The following is a 7,027-nucleotide window of genomic DNA, read 5'->3' as shown; positions in this document are numbered from 1 at the left end:
AGTGTATGCCTTGTATGATTTATGTACGACGATTGCTTGACGGTGCGTGAACGATCTTCGGATATTGCATGTGTCGTCAAGTGTTAGTTAAGGGTATGATTGATATGTATGATGTATGGATGACGTATGAATGAATATGTATGATGTATGAACAATGTATGTATGAAATGTTGATGGTACGTGAACGCTCTTCGGAGATTGCACATATCGTCATGGAAAGTATGAAAATGACAGGTATGTTATAGTAGCACGAATGTAGGGAACCGACCCTAATAATGTCGGCGAATGAAGGGCACCGACCCTAATAGTATCGGCGAATGTAGGGAACCGACCCTAATAATGTCGGCGAATGAAGGGAACCGACCCTAATAGTATCGGCGAACGTAGGGAACCGACCCTAATACTATCGGCGAACGTAGGGAACCGACCCTAATAATATCGGCTAAGGTTATAGGGCGGAATGCTCTTTAAAATGTATATGTATGAATAAAAGTATGTAAGTAAGTACGAAAGAAAGAATGAAAGCACGTATGTAAGTAAGTGTGTAAGAAGATATGAAGGTATGTACCTCCGGGTGCATATGCTAGTATGTGAATGTATTGTATGTCGTCTGATTAACTAGAACTCACTCAGCGTAGCTGACTTTTAGTATGCACGCAGGTGAGTAGAATGAGGCAACTTGCTTGAGGGGAAGCACATGGCATGGATTTGAAGACACTAGCATCTCAATGAAGTATTATGTTATGATGTTTTAAAAGACAATGTTTTATGTTTAAATAATTTGAATGCCCATTAAGACAAGAAAGGATGGTTATGTAATTTAATGGTTTGAATGTTTTAATATTCCGCGAATGTTTTTATTAACTCTGATATTATGAACTGCGTTTATGAGTAAATCCAACGTTAAAGTGAGGCACTGGTAATGAGGCCTTACAGGTCAGCCCACAAACTTGTTGGGTTGATATGAGCACGATCCGTTAAGCTAAATGTGTTATCAGGTTCCATTAGAAGCTAAGCCGAAACCTTTTAGAGTACACCCAAAGCCATGTAATTACATTCAAGTATGGTCATTTTGACCCATTTACTAATGGTTAGTGATTGGTTATGTTCATGTTTAAAATTAAAACATTAATTCAGATAAATAAAAAAGAAAAAATTTATACATAGCTTTGTGTCTTTGTTTCATTTCTTTAACCTTAAGTATAAATTGCTTTGCATGGATGATAAGGAAGTACATATGGAACCACTTTTAAGTTTTGTTTCTGCATTCCTTATTGTAGCATTGTTTACTGGGTGCCATGTTTAACAAATAAATGAATAATATATATTGTACTTTTATCTTCACTATTAACATTTGAGTTGGGTCAAGATGGCCCAAAAGAAGGCAAAACGGGAAATAGAGAAAAGAATGCTTTCTGTCGAGGCCCCTCCTTTCAACTCGTCTAACATTCCTACTTTCGGGTCACTTCCAATATCGTTAAAAGAACATGCAGATACTAACGCCACCTATCAGCATAACGAAAATTATTACGATTGGCCCGCCTGCACGAGCTAGAGTTCCATAAGGTTCACTCCTTTCTCAAGGATATAACTGATCATTAATTACTTATGAAGTTGGTACCGAAACAGAAGAAACGAAACAACTGGTCAAACGTGGAAACTGTTGGTCAAAGTCAAGTAGAAATAGAACAAAAGGCTAATGATAATCTTATTACACTTAGAGGTCTTCCTACTAATGCAGCAGTTACTGGTTACCTACATTCAATTGCTTGTGCAAGACATGCCAAGGGTGTAGATGATAGGACCTGTTTTATAATCTGTGCTGTATATGTTTTCAGTTACTTTAACTATTTTCGAATTTACAAGTTAATCATGTGTATCTTGAAGTAATAATTGAGATATCGTTATTCTTGATTTTCATATGCTTTGTAGTGTTTTTCAGATGTTTTTATTGTTTACGCAATATTAAAACACCAAAAAAAATAACCCCCCCCCCCCCCCTAAACTTGATGGACATTAATACACACATCGGATATATTAATAGTTGGTTTATTGGGTTAAATTAGTACTCGATGATGGAGGTGAACTTAAACGGTGACATTGAATGCGGTGTCCCTTCATATTACTCCCATTGAATATGAGTTTAATTACCATCGCTGCAGCCAGACATATTATTTAAGATCGTGCACGTTATGAAGCCATGAAGGATTTGCTGCCTGATATTGACCTATTTTTCCAATTAACCTACTGCGACCAATCCATTATGGCTATTCATTATTTTTTTATGTTTTTGTTGAGCCAAGGAAAAAGCCATGGGAAACGGTGATGATTTTTGTTAATTGTTACAATGAATGTTGATATACATTTAAGGTTTCTAGGGTTTTTCCATATGTCATGGTTGCTTCTATAACGTGCATTGTTAGAAAGGAGTGCTTCTGAATCCTTGCATAATCAGTGAGGTAATTTTTATCAATTTGAGTCAATTAGCTTGTTTTTTTTCGATTTTGAACTTATTATTCTCTTTTATTTCGATCTAATTCTGACATTGTTATTTTAATTTCATACAATCACAGAGTATACAACTGCTGGAGATAAACCGTGTCAAGTGAAACTTCGTGAATCCAAATGTGTGTGTCAATTAAATATATGTTACATTGCTTTTTGTTTTGATGCTTATTAGTTTTGACATCCACTGTTATTTCTATAAAAAAAAAATTAAACCAAGACGGTCTTCAAAGTCACCAAGAATACTTGGTAAGTGTCAATTTCTTATGCTTGGTTATGGATATTAACTTCTTTTATAGTTTTATGTCTCATGTTTATGACTAGGCCATTATCGTCATATGTTTTGAAGCTGCCTTGTGGGATTCGCTTTGAATCATATTTACTTGGTAAGATCAACACTGTTGCTTGTGGCCTTTCTGTAATACATGTTGGACACAAATTTGTTTGTTGAGTCAATTGGCAATATATTTCTGCAAAATTGTAAAACGAACATCTCAATTTTATAAGAATTAGTACATTCTGAATCATGCAGCAACACCATTGCAAAAACATAAAATAGTTCATTATTTTTCAAACTATAACATAAGTTGTGTTGTATAAACGTTACTACAACAAAAAGGGTTTTTTAGTACGCACAAAAGCGTCCTAAAATGTTATTTTAGAGGACCTTTCATTTAATAGGACCAACGAGAAAAGCATTACATGTAAAGGGGTCGTAATAAGTCTCGGAACTCAAAAAGCGTCCTGATATCCCAAATGAGATTATGAAACCAATTTTATGGTCACATAAAATATCCATTAACAACCCAAAATATGTCTTAATAAAAACATATTAGAACACTTTTACAATGTTTTAACATGTGCTTACCTACCTTTAATCTTTTGATACACATACAAGTGTCCTTAAAAATTATTTTATAAGACCCTTATGATGTAACATTATAGGTTTTTTAGTACCAAGAAAAAAGTCTTGATATCCCAAATAAGATTACGAAACCAGTTTTATGGTCGCATAATATATTCATTAACAACCCAAAAGGCATCCCAATAAAAACATATTATGACACTTTTACAATGTTTTGACATGTGCTTACCTAATTGTAAACTATTGACACACATACAAGTGTCCTTAAAAGTTAATTTATAGGACCCTTACGATTGAACATTATAGTATCAAAAAAAGGGTCCTAATATCCCAAACAAGATTATAAAACTAAATTTTATGGTCGCATAATATGTCTATGAACAACTTAAACAACGTCCTAAAAAACATATTATGACACTTTTACAATGTTCTAACGTTTAATAGGACAAAAAATTGAAGTCCTAACAAATCATATTATACAACCCTTTTTAAAACGTCCACACACACAATTTTACGATACGTTTATGGACATCTAAATATTGAAAGAAATAAAACTTCATTATATTAAATAAGCTTGTTCATAACAAAAACACTAAACATAAATAAGTTATAACATTATTCAACATAAACTCTTGTAACATTCAACAAAAAAAATTAAAAGCAATAAAGAAACAAGCACCATAAAATCCCGAGTCATCATGCGTCCTCAATCCTCATAGACTACCTTCAAATAAACCATCCATGTATAAGCATTAAGTTCCATGTTATTAAAATTATTTGTATCACAAGTTTAACAAACACATACCGAGATGAATGGACAAGACCATGCGATGGATGCACCAATACAATCTTGAATTGTAGAAAATATACACAAACAACAAAAAAAATTTTGTTGCCACATTATGCATTGTTAGCAAGGAGTGTTTCTGAATCCTTACATTATCAATGAGGTAATTTTTATCAATTTGAGTTAATTAGCTTGCCTTTATCCGATTTTGAACATATATATTATTCTCTTTCATTTCGGTCTAATTTTGACATTGTTATTTTAATTTCATACAACCACGTGAGCATACAGCTGCGACTGGAGATAAACCGTGTCAAGTGCAAATTCATGAATCCACATGTGTGTGTCAAGTAAATATTTGTTACATCACTTTTTGATTTGATGCTTATTTTCTTTGACAGCCACTGTTATTTCTATAGAAAAAATAAACCAAGACGGCCTTCAAAGTCACCAAGAATTCTTGGTAACTGTCACTTTCTTATGCTTAGTTATGGATATTAACTTCTCTTGTAGTTTTATGTCTCATGTTTATGACTAGGCTCTTATCGTCATATATTTTGAAGCTGCCTTGTGGGATTCGCTTTGAATCATATTTATTTGGTAAGATCAACACTATTGCTTGTGGCCTTTCTATAATACATGTTGGGCACAAGTTTGTTTGTTGAGTTAATTGGCATTATATTGCTACAAAATTGTAAAACAAACATCTCAATTTTATAAGAATTAGTACATTCTGAATCATGCAGCAACACCCTTGCAAAAACGTAAAATAGTTCATTATTTTTCAAACTATAATATAAGTTGTGTTGTATAAACGTTGCATCCAAAGTTGTGTCATTAGAAATATGTTTTGGTAAAATCGCATTTAAAACATTATTTATTGATAGAATTAATAAATAAAACACTTCTTCTCAGATTGCACGTCGGCCAACCTAACCCTCATTTCAAATCATTATTCATTCACAAATATTTTCACATATCTCATGCCTTAGCATTTGATCATATAACTACATTTAATGGAAGACCCAAGATTTGTTCCACATGTGTTGGTTAGTTTGGTGCTCCAATACCTCTTAGCACAACAACTCAAATCAAATAACTAATGTTAACTTCTTGTTGCAACATGACAAAATAATATTAATAATTATTATTATAACTAATAACCGTAAATATTTTAACTTCATATTATACTTAGGCTTCCTTTTAATATTTAAGTAATAGTTATATATATCATTAACATTAGTTAACTTAATAAAAAAAAGCATTAAACTACACAATTCTATTTAAATTGTTTTCTACGATAATGTTCTTATATAATTTTCTCATTTTTTTATCGTAAACTATAACAAATAAAACCTTTACTGTAGCAAATGTTGATACATTAATGAACTGAACCCATACTGGCCGGATCACTTACAAGGTGAGCCTTGGTTGAAAAAAAAAACACAAAAGAAAATTAACCATCTTGAAATACTTTGTATGCTCTCAAGAACACTCCACATGTACTTTTGTTCTAGCAATCTTGAAGATGTTGTTTCAGGCTATCGAGCTACTCCAGCAGTTCAACTGTTTTTAATTGTTGTACCCTAGGAGACAGATATGTTCTCAGTGGAGACGTGAAATCTGTTTTAAGGGAACCGTGAACACGGGCCTCAGTCTCACTTATGGTTTCTCCGTATTTTCTTGTTTCGGTTCAAAGGTTTCGTACAAGAAGCCAATAAGGCAAAACTCAATCTCTCTTTGGAGACTACACAAACGAGTATTCAAGAATACAAGATTCAAGAATACATATATATATATATATATATATATATATATATATATATATATATTGTATTTCATGTTATTTTCGTTTGGTTATGTATTAATTCAATACATGTACTACAATTTCCCTAATGTGTAAAGTGAATATTATTATTAGTTTTGTTCATATTTCACTACTCATATGATTTAACTACAAATTATACAATTTATTATCAAAAATAGCATTTTGGTTCTCAGCAACACCCACACCAACCCCAACCCCAACACCAACACAACTAACGAATAAGGCAATAACATTGCATGTATTGACGCGCCACCCGCAAGTAACCATCATGTCGGTCTGCCCACGTAACGACAACGACTGGGATGATGCATGGTGGGCAGCCAATATGGACGCCGTCATTATTGAGTGTATTCTTATATTTTTCTAATATAGATTTTGCATAATTGCAGAGAAATATAAAGTCGAGTACTAACTACTGGATCTAAAGAACAAATTTTGGTCCTTGATTATCTCTTAACATGACAGCTCGGATCACATGAGTAATGCTAACTTGTTGTTGCAACATGACACAACAATATTAATAAAACTCATCAAGACCAATTAGCCAAAAATCAGTTACCTATTTCAGTTTATAAAAAACCTATAGGAGGTTGCGGTCATCACCAAACCATTAGGATGTGCCTACCACATGAATTGATTTACCAACGAAATGTGGCATTTCTCACTAAGGCTTGTCCTGCCCGCTATTTAAGTCTATCATTGTCGTATGATTTTCACATTCCTACTTGTTAGTTTTAACGCCCCAAATAAAAACTTTTTGTTTCTGTAAGACTGTAAGTTAAGTACCAATCACTTTATAACACCATCTATCTGATATATATGCATATGTATGCACATGCACAATCAAATCATGTATGCCCTTTTACAATTCGTTGACCGAAAAACCGTGTGACTTTAATTTGGGAAACTCTTTCATCCCTGATTAAATTTCAACTTTAACTACTCACCAATTAACACACATTCAATCCTTTATGTTTATTAATAATCACAAAACTCATGAACCTACTTTATTAGCAAAGATTTCACAAAACACGATGTATCA

The 7,027-nt window shown here is 32.9% G+C and overlaps 1 long non-coding RNA gene across 1 annotated transcript; it reads right to left on the bottom strand.

The window, feature by feature from the left end:
• Window positions 1-3,915: 3,915 nt before the first annotated feature.
• LOC143621479 (uncharacterized) lies at window positions 3,916-4,237 on the bottom strand. The gene is made up of 2 exons (XR_013151528.1): window positions 4,176-4,237; window positions 3,916-4,094 (listed from the first exon to the last, which is right to left on the bottom strand). It is a non-coding gene; the product is annotated as an uncharacterized LOC143621479 (long non-coding RNA).
• Window positions 4,238-7,027: the final 2,790 nt, after the last annotated feature.

The sequence above is a fragment of the Bidens hawaiensis genome, unplaced genomic scaffold, assembly GCF_021521415.1.
Source record: "Bidens hawaiensis isolate Kalapana, Puna unplaced genomic scaffold, B.hawaiensis_p1.1 tig00002866_1, whole genome shotgun sequence".
Taxonomy (NCBI): Eukaryota; Viridiplantae; Streptophyta; class Magnoliopsida; order Asterales; family Asteraceae; genus Bidens; species Bidens hawaiensis.
The sequence above is the reverse complement of the archived record's forward strand: the minus strand, read 5'-3'. Positions and strand labels throughout refer to the sequence as shown.